Source organism: Pholcus phalangioides, unplaced genomic scaffold (genome assembly GCF_987345545.1).
Source record: "Pholcus phalangioides strain wild (caught in Gottingen) unplaced genomic scaffold, Ppha-v1.0 ptg000014l_1, whole genome shotgun sequence".
Classification (NCBI taxonomy): domain Eukaryota; kingdom Metazoa; phylum Arthropoda; class Arachnida; order Araneae; family Pholcidae; genus Pholcus; species Pholcus phalangioides.
Window position 1 is genome coordinate 26,861,820 of NW_028301607.1, and position 16,922 is coordinate 26,878,741.

Consider the following 16,922-nt stretch of genomic DNA (forward strand, 5'->3'; position numbering starts at 1 on the left):
GGACGACTGTGGTTGAACAGTAATGACAAATGATGTTCACCCATGCTCTGGAGGTCATCTTAAAAATTATCATTATACAATTCACTTGCTAACTTGAAAATAATGACAAGAGATTGCAGGGAGGCATCACAATACAGACGTCTTTTTTTCTCTTTTTCTTTTTTGGCATTGCGAAGTCGGGGAGGATGTAACAAAATCGATAGCTGAATTCAATCACGTATAATATCAGACTAGGGGGAGGATTAAATTTTTCCTCGTGAGTACGAATTAAAAGATGGGGCTGGCGGTAGATTGGTAGATAGAGATTGCACATGGAGATTAAGTGAATCTGAACAAAAAAAATATTCCAATCAAACAATTACCCGCATAATTCGTAGCTAAAGACAGTCGAAGCGTTTGTCTTCAAGTGATGCTCTCAGGCAGAACTTGGCAGGTTCACGCAACTTGACCCTGCCGCGAATCTCAAGCAGATTGGTTACATGGTTGCAAGAATTAGCGAGAACACTATAGTTTCGGTGAAAAAATAGCTGCTCTAGCGCAGTGTTTCTCAACCACCGGGCCCAGTTTCATTTTCCCCATTAATTTCTCGTTAGTTGTGTATATGATCGGGCCTTTCACTTACGCAAGAGATTTACCAGGCCACGGGCTTCTAAAGGTTGAGAACCACTGCTCTAGCGGACATTCTCACAACTGCTTTCGTTTATTAAACTTGTACATTTTCCATTAAGAACCTCCGAAAGTTCCATAGGTTTTGATAATCTGTTATGGAATTTTTTTCTTTATCTGCTAATGGAATCTAGCCTAATCCTCGTCAACGTATAATACAGTAAACCCTGTCTTCAACGGAACCCGTATTAAGCGGAAACCAGTCTTCAATGGAAAAAATCTAGATCCGCGATTTTAAGGCCAAAATACAAGTCGTCTGCGGAGCAATAATAAATAAGTGCTGGCAGATGAATATTCTTTGGAGCAGATAAGAAGCCAGGTGAGATATGTGGGTGGTACAGTTATTACTTGTACAGTATAGTGTATTCATGTTTGTACGTCACTTCACGCATGTTTTTCCCGAGGTCAACAGGCCTTGAAAAAAAAAAAGCCTCGTCGCGAGGAGAGTTGATCTAGTCCAAGCATTGTTAGATCGAAAGCTTTGCGGGGAAGTCTCTTCGTTGTGAACTCTATTTTTGAATGCAGTAACGTCTTTTTTCTGCGGACTGGTCAGTTATAGAGTGTTGACTGCAATAGAATCATTCTCTCTAATTCATAGGTTATTATGTCTGGTAAGACCAGGACAGTGCTTGATCTAAACACCAAAGTAAAAGTGATTCAGGCAAGTACACGCGACAAATTGTTTGTTAAACAGATTGTGCTAATGGTCAACATAGGAAAAACTCGAGTATATGAAATTTTAAAAGAGGACGTTCTGAAGCAGTGGCAAAACTGTGCTAACGCCAAAATAAGAGAAGTGAGAAAAACTGCGAATGAAGACATCAACGCGATCGTATGGGAATGGTTTGTAAGTGTAAGAGTGAAAAACCATCGTGTGTCTGGTCCAATGATGCAAGAGTATGCGAAACAAGTTGCTCGAAAGCTATGTAAGTTTGATTTCAAAGCATCAAACGGATGGCTGGAAAGTTTCCGGAAAAAGAGTCAGATAATCTTCAATGAACTGTGTGGGGCAGCAAAAGACGTGAATACCGAAAATTTTGAGGAGTGGATTGACAAACTACCTTCTTTAATTGATGGTTATAAACCCGTGAACACAGAAAATGATGATGAAACCAGACTGTGTTTCCGTGCACTACCTAATAAATAACTATGTTTGAGAGGAGAGAAATTTTTTGGAGGAAAACACTCTGCAAGAAAAGAAAGGTTAACCGTTTTCTTATGTGGTTTCATGTCTGGTGAAATGGAGAAACCATTCGTAATTGGAAAAGCAGCGAAACCTTGATGTTTAAAAACATAGATATGCGGAAACTTTTAGTCACATGGAGATCAAATAAAAAAGCCTGGATGACATGCCAAATCATGGAGGAATGGTTAAGAGCATTCAACAGCAGAATGAAAAATCAAAAACGGCATGTTTTGTTGTTTTTGGATAACGCCACATGCCACCCTCGTAAGAAACTCTCTAATGCTCTAATGTCCGACTGGCTTGATTTCCGCCAAACACTACAAGTAGGGATCATACAAAATGTTAAGTGGCACTACTGAAAATGTTTGATGCAATCTCTGCTTGCCAATACGAGTTCTACATCATCCGCCCCTGCTTTAGCAAAAATTGTTTCCGTACTTGATGCAGTGATTTGGATTAGCCATGCGGTAAAGCAATTGTTTCCTGAAACTGTAACAAAATGTTTCGGAAAAGTGGGTTTTCCTGCGGGAGAAATCAACGCAAGAGTTGGATTTCCAAACGGTGCGCAAGATTGGTAAAATTGCATGCAAGCTATTTTCCATGATTACAGTGCTGAGGATTATACGAACATTGATGACAATGCATAAACTGAACCTGGCACGGCAGATATTGACACTTTTGTTGAAAAGTTTAGAGGAAGTGGAAAAGTGGATGAAGAGGAGAGAGAGAGAAAAGGAGGTTGAAAAGAAGAGATGGATGCCGTCATTTCGGATGAAGAACAGTGTAGGGTGAAGACGTATACAAATGCTGTCAAAATGTTGACAGCATCAGTATCTCTCTGTGCCCGAGTGGCATGGTGGTAAGATGCTCGTCTACCATCGTGAAGGTTGTTGTCAGGGTCCCGGGTTCAAACCCATGGGAGGATATCGATACGATATTTTCCCTAACGAACTCGAGGTGACCACCGATAGACAGCGCCTTCGCTTCCAGTCCATCTCACTAATGGCAGTAAATTGCAATATAGCTATATGGCCAGAGTTGGTGTTTGGTGAAGTAGTAGCATCTGTATCTGCGGTACTTTACAGCGTAATGACTCGAACTCTTTCTGCCAACAGTTTTGCTTCTAGAAGTCATACAAAATATGATTTCTGAAGCAAAACTATTGGCAGAAAGTCAGGAAGCAAAGGGTGTGAACTTCATACAGACTGATTACTCTTACTGATTACTGGAAAAAATATATCTTGTGAAATTTCAAAGTAAATGCGTGCGTAATTTGCTTTTAATAAGTAATGTATCATATCAAGCAAGGGCGTAGCCAGAGGGGGGGGGGGACTTGGGGGTCTGGTCCCCCCCCCCCCGAAATGTGAGAAAATGACCGAAAAAAGGGAAAAAGATGGCCAAATCCATTGTTCTGTCACTTTGGTCCCCCCCCGAAATGAAAGTGGTCCCCCCCCCGAACGAAATTTCTGGCTACGCCCCTGATATCAAGTGATAAATAACTAAATATATATATAGTGCAGTAATTATAGAGTATATTTTATGTATATTACTTTATTTCCATAATTTCCATTACGTACAAGATCATTGCATAATTTCACACATTATACTAATTGTACCAATATTAAACGGAAAAAAAATCTGTCTTCAATGGAAAAAAATTTTGGACCCTTGCGGAATCCCTCGAGCGTACAAATTAAAACGTAACGTCCTGTTTGCGACTGAAATGGAGAACGTGGTATTTGCAAAGGCAGGGGTCTCTTCAACCTTTCAGACATTGCGGACCAAATCAAACTTTCCACGAAGACAGTAGGTCATCGAGCATTTCCGCGGTATATTCTTGGTTTTTAAACAGGGTTCTCAAAATTTATAATTGAACACTTCTAAGAGAAGGAAAATCGCTCTTAACAATTCTGAAATTTTCTCAATAATAATTCTGAAATTATTTTTATAACTAGTTCTGCAATTATTTCTTTCAGTAAATCTGTGATTATTTTTTCATTAATTTAATTTTATATTTTCATAAACCATGAAATTATTTTTTTTCTAGAATTATTTCTTTCATTATGGTCGTTTTTTAGCATTTCTGTAAATTCTGCAACTATGTATATGTTTTGGATGCCGAATTCGGCTTCTCGAACGACAGACGGTTGCTGAAATAAAGGTTGCGCTAGCACTTAACTTGCGCTAGGATACCTTGTATATAATTATTCGTGAGCCCCATTCGGGGCCTTCTGTATCTTCCAACGCGCGTATCTCTTTTAATTAATGGAACCTGCCCAATGTAATCTCAAGCCCCGTTCACATGTGCAAGATTGGGGGTCGCTTTGGTGATAATTACCGGCATGGCAACTTTTTTCCCCTCGCAGGGAAAAAAATGGTGGGAGAAAAGCTCACCACACAAAAAAAGCCCATCTTTCTTGGGGTGGATTGGTGGTCGACACCGACCTTCTCTCCCATAATCCTTTGCGCCGAGTAAACTACTGCGAGTCCCTTCGTCAGCCATCTTGAATCAATCACTTCCGTTAAACCCACGTAACCAGTGACGACTTCCGAAAAGAAGAGGGGGATTACCGGCATGTGAATGGTTTGTAGCGAAAATCCCCGTTACCGGGGGAACTTCCCGGGATGTTTTATTGTACATGTGAACAGGGCTTCAGTTTTATTTCTTCTTGCCCGGTGGTGGTCTTTCGGTGCTTAATGCGCCGGGCGTCGCATAGCTCTTCCATCATGGCCCAAACCATTACCTTCCAAACCCTCTGAATGACCAGCTTATATCCCCTATGGGGACAGAGTGGGGATCATGGTTGGTTTCGGGTCTTCTCGATGCGAGTCCGCCACTATGACCGTAAAAGTGTTAATGAAAATGTCGTGAAGCTACTTTCTGTGTTGTACACAAAAGTAAATGTGCAGTGAACTACTTTACACAGTGTGGAACTAACCATTTGAAAAAAAATCAATTAATCAATTACAATTTTAATGTGAATAAATGCTCATAAATGCATTTTATACTGGTATCGATAACGCCAATTCAGAAGAGATGCCAAAAACAGCATAAATTTTATGGTGACTGATGGTAATGCTTCCTCTCGATATAACGATGACCTATCTGCAAAGATATTTTTTCTTGGACCGCAGAGTATCGTTATATCGATGTTTCACGGTAACTTCTTGTTACAGAACTCTCACGAAGACGATCTCCGAAGAAATGAGAACGTCCCGGTGATACACAGCAGAGCCAAAGAATAAACGAACCTCCCCCTTACGAATCCGTTGTAGAAAAATAATTGATACATTTTCCTCGAATCGCTATTACTATCAATTATTTTCTGACTATTAATCGGACAGAGTTTCGCGAACCCTCATGCTCGTTACTTCGGCTTCGTTCGAATGATTATTACTATTAAAAACATTGCCGCATTCTTTTTCATTCGAACGAATGTAAACGAAGGACGGATCCTTCTAAGACATACCTTACTCGCAAATTGCTTGGAAAAACCTCTGCTGCTCCATCACCGTAGTTTGGAATAATGACTTGATTCCAATATTGAATTGAGAATCAAGGCATTTTTGCTTGCGAGTGGCACCAGGCGACGAGAGGCAAACGAGCATTTAGCCCCAGCGCTAGTGAAGTGTCACCGCCTCTAGAGGATTACGGGATTTGGGCACATCCGAACACGCTCAGCCTGTAGTGAACCGGTATGAATTGCCTTTTCAAGAGACCTTTGCAACAAAGTTATGAAAATTGGGGCCGTCTATTTAGTTCGTTAAAAAAAAATTTCCTACTAGTTTATCTCAGGTAAGATGAAGTCGCGAACTAACTCTGCCTGGCAACTTGAAATCTGACGGGCAGTGGCATTTATACTATATTTTCCATATTGTTGAAAAATTCACCCTGTTATCACTCACTATTACGAATTCCATTGCGTAATTCCGAAAACATTGTTGTGGTTTCTTCACGGTCAAACCTTTTTTTCATTGTTGCAATTCCAAGTTCATTAGAAAGGTGGTAAATCCGAGGGCTCAATACCAGATCCTTGATATAAAAGTGTCCACGTTTTGAAATTAAAATACGTTTTTACATTTCGAAATTACCACAACTTAACCGCTGATGTACCTTGAAAAATAGAGGGGTGGAATACGCTTACGTCATCGACCATCCCTTATAAAAATACGAAACATTCTTAATGGCATCTTTACTGGGTGCCAAAAATCAGAAAAAAAACTTTCGTTAGTTTGTTTTGCACCTGAACTAACATTCTCACTATATTAGTAAGTCTTCTAGACTCTAGAGAACCACTTTACTGATATCTACATGTTACGCGGATCCTTCAAGCGGTCTGGAAAATGTACCAGATAACCCCACAGGGCCACATCTGGCCAACAGACCATGTGTTTAGCATATATGGCTTAGAGGGTGGGTCGCAATGAATTTCTTAAAGAGGAATTTTGAGCTCTTCAAATAGCATTGAAATTAACAGGAATCGATAATATAAATATAATAACATACAAAGGTAATTTGTTTCGAAATTTTAATTTGAAATAAATATTTTTGCATAAAAAAAAATTTAATGCAGTTTTTTTCATCAATTATCACAATTCGAAGTTTTTCTCATCAATACAATAAATCTTTGATCGCCTGGGGGATAGAGGGGAGGGAGGGAGGCTACCCCTTCCCAATTACCTAGGTAGAGGTAATTGCCTCCAATTTAGATACAGGGTGATTATGATTAAAGTTACCGTACTCTGGGTAGTTTTTCCTCAAAAATTGCTTATCCAAATTTTTTGGGGTTTACCTAAAACATTTGGGCTGGCTTGGGAGATGAGAATTGTAGACAGCCCTCTGAACTTTCGACGTTTGCAGATGTTGATTCAATCCCTGGACCGTAACCTGCATCTACTTCACAATAAGACGCGGGCTGTAGGGACAACTGGTTGACATTTGCGTTCAGAGGACCCGTCTTATGAGCCAAAAAGCAAGTCAGTACGGATACCTATTAATTAAAAAGTATAATTCACGGCCAAGAAAACAAGCGTCAGCTGTTTCATCCACTACTGGCGGGTGTGAATGAAATTGAGGCACCGGCAATATAGACGACATTTAATATCTTAGGGCCGTTTAAGTAAATTTTTAGCCATTTTTGACCCCCTTGTCAGCAAAAGTAACCAAAACTGTGACCCCCCCCCCCACCCGTCAGCAAACTTTCGTCAGCACTACCCCCTACCTCTTAACACATATTGGTGGGGATCAGAAACGTACGCGGGAGAGGGGGGGGCATGGGAGGGGCTCGTGTGCCTTCTCCCCAGACAAAAAAAAATATTTCTTGAAAATTTTTAAATTTCGAAAGAAAATATACTTATATGTAATTATAGTCGATTTCTGTTAATTTCAATGCTATTTGAAAGGTAAGAACTCAAAATTTCTCTTTAAGAAATTCATTGCGATCCACCCATATATAAGTCGTATATGGTAAATGCTTGACTCGCGGACCAAAGCCTGTTTCCCTGAAGGTTATCTGATGTGGCTTGCCCCTCAAACCCAATTTCGTAAAAATGAACTAAAGCCGGGTTTTCCTGTGCCGCGCGCAACGTGATTCGCCCAGCGCGACACGCCGTCCACTCACCAGTAAGAAAAGCAGCATGACTGTTTTCCTACAGAGCGCAATACGGCTCACAACAGCGCTTTACGTTGGGCGTGATTGGCCAACTGCTTCTGGAGGAGTCAAATGCGTCGTGCGCCGCAGTTTTGCCGATATTCTCTTCACTTCTTGTGTGTTTTATTTCCCTTCCCTTCAAACCGGAGCAATGCAGACGACAGTGTAGATGTGTGATGCCACACAAAGCCATATCTATCCATCTATATATATAAAATTGATTTTCTGCGTGTGTGTGTGTGTGTGTGTGTGTATGTTCTCTATACAAATCTACAATTTTAGATCGATTGCTACCATATTTTGCATGTATACCAAATGGGATCGGACTTGAACGATAGGCTACTTTGAAATTTCGTCAGAGCAGGGCAAATGCCCCGAACGGGCAAAAAATCGTAGGGCAACAATGGTTTTTGGGCCTCAACAATCACTTTCGCAACTTTTACTTTGGTTACCGTGGTTCCCTAGCAATGCGTTTAAGACGTGTATATGCCTTTACAATAGTTTGTAATTTCTGCAACGCTGTCAGTATATGTATAATATTTATGGCTTCATAATGGCTTGCCACATTTTCAATACTTGTAATGAGGTTTTTTGAATGACGTCATGATCATCAGCACCGGGGCTAGAACGCCTTAACCGGGGCTAACGAGACAGAGAGAGCTACGGAGTTGAATTCAATATTGGCCAATAGGTTTTTATTTTTTCTGTTTATAGATAGATTGCACTGCGCAAGCGATGTATGTGGCAAGTTGGTGATCAACGATTTGTTCGCCAAGCGAGGAGCCTCTGAGGTCACAGTAAAAAAAGTAAGCAATTTTCCTTCAAATTCAATATTGGATAAATTTTTTTTTTCTTCTGTTTATCCGTATAAAGTCGATCCCGCTTATAATGTTTTCTTGCTTATAATGCTTAATAAGAATTGCTTAGGAAGAAGTACTAAGATTTCCCACATTCAAAGCGTTTTCTCACTTACAATATTTTTCAATGCCAGATTTTTTAAAAACCTTATAAGCGGGATCCACTGTATATATTACAATGCCCCAGCAATGTTGTATAGTAGATTTGCAAATGTTATGCATTAGCAGTCTTCTCCCAGAAGCAAGGTGCCAACCAAGGTGCTCAATGCTCATGTCTGATTTCATGCTCGCGAGCACTTCATCAACGCTTCAATTGAACGCCCTGTAAAAGTTACACTCAAGTATTATATTCATGCAGATTTCATTGATACACATTTGTGTTATCATTTATTAATGAACAGTAAAATAAGTTTGAATAGTTTTTGTAAGAACTTAGCCTACATTTTATATGTTTATGCTTTGTTCATTTTGAAAGTGTATGTATTTGTACTGTAGAGCGTGTTTCCCAACCTTTTTGATGTAGTGGACCCCTTAGTGAATGTGAAGACACACAACACAGACTCCTGTAGCGAAGGGTGAATTCCATGTTACCTTCTCGTGAAATCCAAAATGTGTTTTTTTTTAATAATTTATATATAAAAAAAGTTGAAGTACTAAATTACAATTGCACAGCACTAAATGTGTTCTTTGTGTAATAATGGTAAATAATTGTCACAGGGCCCATGGGGGCCCGTTGAAAAACACTGGTGATTTTGTTTCCTGCTGTGTGTTGTATCTTTTATGACAATGTTTTAACATCTGTAACAAATCCTGGAGATATCGCTTAATTTATTTTTAATGTTTTTTAGGGAACTTTCTGAAGGTTTGAATGCATCTGAGAACAGTTTTGTCTCGTCGGAAAGATATGCTGGTTTCTTCTATGTAGTTGTTCTCGCTGACGTGTTGCTGTATGTTTCTGATGAGCCTGTGATCGAGTGCGGGTTAAACAGCTGGAGTGACTATGACTCTCCTGTGGTCTCTTGATGCCTTGTCATCTGATTAGTGATGCACATGGATTGATTGACGAGATTCCCACTGGCCCTATCTTCGACTGGGGCATGGCATCAAGATGTTTTAGATTCGTTCCAGTGGTTGAAGTATTACGTTTCTAATTGGTCCCAGTGTTTCAAGTGGTGATTTAATTCCTGTGAGTGTCAAATCGTGCACGTCAATTTCTTGATGTCATTACGGTGATCTGCAATTTTTGTGATACTGTTTCTTAAGATGACATTTTATTGGGAGTGAGTTGAAGGCCCTTTATTTCAAGTAAGTAATGTTTATTCCAGAAAGAAAGTGCAGTAGTTGACGTTTTCCTCTTCTGGAAAAGATTCTGTATTTTTCATCCATGTTTATAAACGTTAAAATATTATTCTGTATTTTGGTGTGCATTTTTCATTCAATAATTAAAACAACTTGAAAGATTATTATTACTCTTATTTGGTTTTTGAGCTTATGAAGCAGAATCTGTAGTTTCAGTAGAGAATAATTTGGAATTCCCAAACACACAGAACTGCTTTAAGATAGGTTTTCCTTTAAGCATTATTTAAGACAGTGGTTCTCAACCTTTTTTGTGACTCGCTTTTCTGTATATAATTTCTATGGAGGAGCCCTTTTTGCATATAATTTTTATGGCGGACCCCTGCAGACCTTTTTTATTTATCTATCAAATTTACTGATTTATTTTATTTTCCTTGAGTCGCTGCGGAGCCCTTAGAAATTGCACACGGAGCTCCAAGGTTTCCGCGGAGCACTGGTTGAGAATCACTGATTTAAGATATCAAGGTGGTAGTATGCTCCCACAAAATTATTTTATTTCTAGAAAAATTTAGTTAGAAAAAACTTTCTTTCAAAAATTATATTGGATCAAACTCATGTTTAGAAAAATTTTCAAAGTAGGTTGCAAAACAGCACACAATAAACAAAAATAAATATTCTCCATGTTCAAGACAAAAATGATAGGATTCTATCATTTTAAAATCTAGAAACCCACCCACCTGAGTGGGGTTTTTTTTTGGGGGGGGGGGGTGTGAGGAAAATTGGAGCAACTGTGGTTGTTGCGAAATTATTGTCTACATTTGTAGTATTTGGTAGCTTCAACACTTTGGTGGTTTTTATTTCTTGTAAAACTTCAGCTTTGTAACAAATTATGCATTGAATTATTGAAAAATAAAAATTTTGTACACATCTGTCTGGTTTTTTTTCTCATATTTCAGTATTTTTTCACAGTGAATAAGCAGTTTACAAAATTTCTTTAATGGGCAAAAAGTTGTATTTTACTGCATAGAATTAAGCTATAGATCTTGAATCGCTAATGCAAATGCAACTTTATTTCAGTACGTGTTTGACCAATAGATTGTCATTTGAGGGTTATGAAAATGCATTGGAATATAATACTTAGTGAACCTGATAAAATTTACTTGAAGGGTTCTTTTCCAGATATTTCTAGAGTTTATGAAGTGTATATGAGCTATTAAAAGCAGGTAAATCGGTGCTGTGTATTTTCAGCAGTTTGTTATCCCTTTTTTAAGGGTAAAAAAAATTTTTTTTTCTTCCAGTGTTTATCATTTTTCAAAAAAAGTCTTATTCACAGGTTTTTGCATAATATATTGCGTATATATATTAGACCAGTCGACTCAACCTTTGACATTGGGGGCCCCCATATCGCCTAGGAGCCTTGCTCCAGGATGTGGGGGCCATGAGATTTGTATACAGTAATTGTCTAGTAAGAAGAAAATATATCCAATATTTGAGGGAAAATGACATTCAAATTTGTGTAGAAAGACTTGGAAGCTTAATATTTCGTTATATGAGTGTTATGTCATTTTTTCTCTTTAAACTCCTTTGGGCAGAACATATTTTGCAAACAGAATGCGTATTTATATGCTGCGAAAGATCGCAGGGAATGTTCTGCAAAGTTGGAAGAACTTGGCTATTGCAGAGGATGTTTTGCAAGAAAGCCATGTTACGGGGGAACAGGGAAAAAAAAAGGACCCAGTTGGTCACGTGATCGTCGTTTCTGCTTGGAGTGCCATAGCCCTCTCTTTCTCGTTAGCCCCGCATCAGCATCACTTTGAGGGTCAGGAAAAGGATGATCCCCATAGAAATCAGTGTTAAAATTGTCCATGTTAATGTAGAAATGCGGAACTTTGGTGGGGTTTTTTGTCACATCAATAATTTTAAAAATTGTATTGAATTATAGATTTTTGAAATATTGAGTTCGCTTAGAGATATACGAAGACCAGGAAATGAAATGTGAATTAATTAGCCGGACCTACTTTCGAATTGGATATCCATGCAATAAAATTGATTTCAACTTTTTATTTATATCTTCTCTCAGCATGAAAATTAATGTCTCCGTATTGTCTTTTAATATTCAACTGCATAAATTCATATAGTTTAGGATGTATTAAAATTAATTATGGGCTCGTAAAAAGTACATCGAAGAAATTACACAGCTTTAATTAAGCATTTTTTGAAGCAGAAGTTTAAAGGGGGGGGGGGAATCGAAATACCTAGCACCCTTTAAAAAAAGAAAAAATATATATTTATTTTTACGTTTCTCTGTCTAGATTTGTTTCTTTTATGAGTCGCGCAGGCAGTCGCCATATTGGTGAACTTGACACGGTTTGCATGTCTCTCAAAGAAAGAGGGAGATATCACGTGATCCAAAAAAGCCTCATTGCAGAAAACCCGTGCAACGCCGGGTATTATAGGTTGCCAGATGAAGCTAGTGATCGCTCTATTAAAGGGACCAAGTAAGCCCAAACAAACCGTGGCTTCCCATGCTTTCCTGTGAGAAACATACCCGTTTTTAAAAAACATTTAAAAATTTACTGTTCACTTTAGGAACTCGATTTTTTCCCCTCAAATTCCGTGGATATATTTATACAATTGAGCGAGAGCTTTTACAATTTTAGTTGTTATTTGTTTTCGAATATTAACTTCAACAGCATGGAACCTTTTGCAAAAATAACCAAAATTTACCCATATCTTGTGCCACAAAATTTCTTCTCGGCATTTTAATTTTAAAAAAAATTATGCTAAAGCATGTAATACCTCAGTGCTGAGAGAGAGACAATGTTTAAAGACACTTGAACAAGCGGTGTTTGAAAAAAATCTGACTTTTTTTGCGAAAAACATTATATATGCAAAACATTAGCATGTATAATGCCTTTCAGCTGTTTATATTAAAATATTGTAGAAATATTTCCAGTTAAGGTAGCACAAAAAACTCGAACATAGACAATTTTAAATTTCAAATTCAATTTGAAACTGTGTTTTTTGTCAAATTTTCGTACACATACCACTTTAAAAGCAAAGTAATAGGTACAAAATGAAGAGGAAAAAAAAAACAGCCCAAGTGATTATTTTCCTAAATAGTATATTCCAGAGACAGATATAAGTCATCGCGGCTCGTATAAAAAGAGTTTTTTATTTTTAATATTTTTTCTCAATACTACATCCATGCCCCCCCCCCCCACCACAAGGGGCGGGCTGGCAAGGCTCCAGCCCTGGGGCCCGGGACGATTTTCATTATTATTTTGTTTTTTCACGCTATATATCCATCATAAAGGGGCCCGTGAAAGTCTGGTGGGGGGGGGGGGCCGCAAAAGATTCCAGCCTAAGGGCCTTACTCCAGGATGTAGGGGTCATGACTACATCTACATAGCGGAAGGTTCGGATGGGCGGTATATATTTCAGTAATACGTATTCAAGAATATGAGAGGGGGAACGGAAGAAGAGGGTGGCGAAATTTGTACAGCCTACAGGCAGCAAAATCATAAATACAGTGGAGGAGGACGCTCGAGCACTTCCAGTACTTTGAGGCACGGGGACGGCAAAACGCTGTTTGCCTCGGGTGGCAAAAATCCAAGCTTCCGCCCTGTCAGAAGGTGCTCGAGCACCTCAGGATTGATTCAGAAATCAAAATTCCTCATGTAAAGCTTAAAACGAGCGCCCACGGGCATGACCCCCACAAGGAGTGGGCTGACAAGGCTCCAGCCCTGGGGCCCGTGAGGATTTTAATCATTTTTTTGTTTTTTCACGCTATAAATTCATCTTAAAGGGGGCCGCGTGAAAGTCTGGTCGGGGGGCCCGTAAAAGATCCCAGCCCAGGGGCCCTGCTTCAGGATGTGGGGGCCATGCCCCCGGGCCTCAAACACTTTCGAAATGTCCTGGATCTATCATAATGATGAACGAAACAAAAAGGCAAAGTAAACAGTTAAAAGAAAAAATTATGAAAATTGCATTTTATTGCAGCTTCATATTATTTTAATTAATCATATTCCCATAGACATTAATGTGATGCATCAAATTTTTAAAATAAATTGAAGGCACTGAACCAAAAACTTATGACGAGTTGAGAGTGACTCCCCCTTTTAAAAATAAATTAAAAATATAACATCCCCTTATATAAGGATAAAGTCCCTTCCTTCCCCTTTATTGGATCATGTAGATTAGCTGAAAAAGGGTTAAGCAGTAATGGTGCTTGAATTTATTTAGTTATTAATATTTTAAGAGAATTCGATCCGGCAAAACACAGGTTACGTATAGGGAAAAGAGCGGTTTGTTTGAGCTTACTTGTCAGTCCACACTCCACTTTATAGTAATGTGCTGCCATCTATGTCCAAGTTTAAAAGTGACACATATGGTGACGCTGAAGTTTAAATAAAAAAACTATATTCTTTATTCCACTCAGTTCCTTATAAACAAAGCTTATGAACTGAACTGGAAATTAAAACTGAAAGTTCGGTTATTTTATTTCAGCATAAGGAGACATCCAAAACAAAGAACCTCTTAATGAGCAGACGACAGACAAGAAGTCGGTTTGTACGGTTCGCAACAAGCTAAGCCCACAAACCGAACTGGAAGTTCGAACCGCCAGTTCAGTAATTTTTTCAGGACACAAGGAGACGTCCAAAACAAGTAACCTGGAGAGAAGCAGACGACAGAGATTCTGAAGCTTGCATCGAGCTCATATTGCTGGCACTGAGCTATAAGTAAGTAAAATTTACTTATAGCTCAATGATTACTGGAGGGAGCATCCAGCCGCCGCGACAGCAGCGACATCAAATGCATCAGAATGCAAGGACTCCGTGAAAACAAAGTTCCCGCCTGGCAACTTGCCCATAGAAATGTACAGTTCGGTCTCTAAATATTGCGTTTTAAAGATAAAAAAAAAAAAAAAAGGATGGAGAATTCATCTAAAGGTGAAAAAAGATTGAATTATTTCATTAATACTGGAATAATTTCTTGAATTTTCCTTTATTAATTCTTGAATTTTCTTTCATTTATTCTGGAATTTGATTTTAATAATGCTGAAATTATTTTTTTCATTAATACTGAAATTATTTTGTTCATTAATACTGAAATTATTTTTTTCATTAATACTGAAATTATTTGTTTCATTAATGCTGAAATTATATCTCATTAGTTCTGGAACTATCTCTTTCATTAATTTTGGCATTATCTTTTTCCTTCATTCTGGAATCATCTTTCATTAATTTTGGAATTATCACTTTTATCAATGCTGAAATTATCTCTTTCATTAATTTTGGAATTATCACTTTTATCAATGCTAAAATTATCTCTTTCATTAATTTTGGAATTATCACTTTTATCAATGCTGAAAGTATCTCTATCATTAATTTTGGAATTATCACTTGCAGCGTGAAAACGCTGATTGGTTAAAAAACGGGAATTTCAGGTTTTTAACCAATCAGCGATTTCACACTGAGCGCACAGGGGCACGACCTCCTATATAACCTAACTAAATTTATCTAGGTGGTCGTGACAGGGGCCGTTCAAATATTACGTAAGCAAATTTTTAGACATTTTTGACCCCCTCCCCCTTGTCAGCATTTTCATTAAACTCATAATGTGTGTATGCGAATCGTCGTCATCATCATCCTGCCCCCCCCCCCCCCCCCCCTTCCGAGACTTCCAAGTCTATCTCCCCCTATGGTCTTTTAATTTTTTTAGCCATTATCTAAAAATGGTCAATTCGCCACGATAAAAAGCTTCGATAGTCGCATGCGGCCCGCGGGCCATACGTGGAAGACTCCCGGTCTACGATATGATCGAAATCCGACAGTGGATAAGTTACATTTACAAACACTAGATGGTGCAACAAACTTCCAGAACATAACAAAGAAAAAGAAATAATCTCGAGAGAAGTTTCACAAAGTAAAACTATCTATCTAAGAAAAGCGTCTAGCATCTAGTCCAACAGTGTCGTATGACTTTTGTTAATTCGGGTAATTATATCATTCAATTTTCTTATTGACGTCGTCTGTATTGAGATGATTGCGATTTTATTTCAAATCTGAAACTGTTGTTGACGATTTAATTCAAATATTAGTGTATGACTGAGTAGAGGTGGCGCCCACTGGAAGCAGTGAAACCATGTGATGTAGGCACCCACGTTTTTCTTTTTTTTGTCTGGATGAGGGAGAAATTGTAGGAATTTGAGGTAAATTCTCAATAATTTACTGGTAATTGACAATAAATTATGAAGATATATAATATATATTAAAGTGAATTATATTCGGCATATATTAAAGAAAGCGCAGTAGTCGGCAGAGCTTGAGAAATCCCAGGCGCCATGGCGACTAAATTGATATTGGTGCCTAAACATTTTTGTGGCTAAAGGAAAGAAAAAAAAATAATCGCCCGAAAGCATGACATGTCGCCAAGAGAGAAACGGGAGTCATGCTTTCGTACGTCTTTGTGGTCAGTTCCCGATACGCTGTATAACTTTTTGTCGCTAAGTTTTCGACTACGCCAGAACAGCGATATGTCGCCAACGCCAACTTCTCCGGAAAATTTTTAAACGTTGGGTGTTCCTATCGTCCCACTGGTAATCTAGGAAATAGTGCCAAATCGGGTTCGCTGTGGCCCCTTCCTACAAGGGTGAGGGTGGTGGGGCTCTAGTCCTTAGGCCCAGGATGATTCTCATTTTTTTTACTTTTTCGCGCCTACTTTGACTATAAAGGGAGCCATGAAAAATCTGGTCTGGGGCCCATCTGATGCTCTAGCCTAGGACTCGGCTGTAGGTGGGCCATGGGTGTGGCAGCAAAAAAAATAGTTAAGTTATGGTATACAGTATATTCAGAATTTACCCATCATAGACAGAGAAGAGATCAAAAATAATAACAACCAGGACGCTATGCCTGAGGACATCCTTTCTGAGGGAGGGTGAATTTGCCATAACCTTCTTCAGCACCAGCATGACTTTTTTCGCATTAAAATTGGCAGCCCAGACAGCCAAATCAGCATTTGCTAGTTTTGGCAACCCTTTATTAACCATTTTTTTTTCAGCGCCAAACTTGTCTGACGACCCAATCAAAAGTCGCCAAGGCCATTAGACACATTACGGGCACCGAAAAAAACAAAAATGAAAAATATCATGAAACACAAGCGAAATGGAAACATGAATAAGATCTGGATTATAAATCTGATTTCTGGGTCCATTAATAAATATGATAGGCTCTCCGAAGCTATTGAGCTATTGACATTCAAGTA

General features: G+C 38.6%; 1 protein-coding gene across 3 annotated transcripts in view; it reads left to right on the forward strand.

Annotated features, from left to right (window-relative positions):
• The first annotated feature begins 15,552 nt into the window (after positions 1 to 15,552).
• Positions 15,553 to 16,922, forward strand: part of LOC149078376 (splicing factor U2AF 50 kDa subunit-like) — a 42,904-nt gene continuing 41,534 nt past the window's right edge. The window contains exons 1-2 of one of the 3 annotated variants that reach the window (XM_089242028.1): positions 15,616 to 15,655; positions 15,760 to 15,870. The gene's annotated coding sequence lies outside the window, so the exon portion shown is untranslated. The other 2 variants (XM_089242026.1, XM_089242027.1) reach the window with 2 other exon arrangements.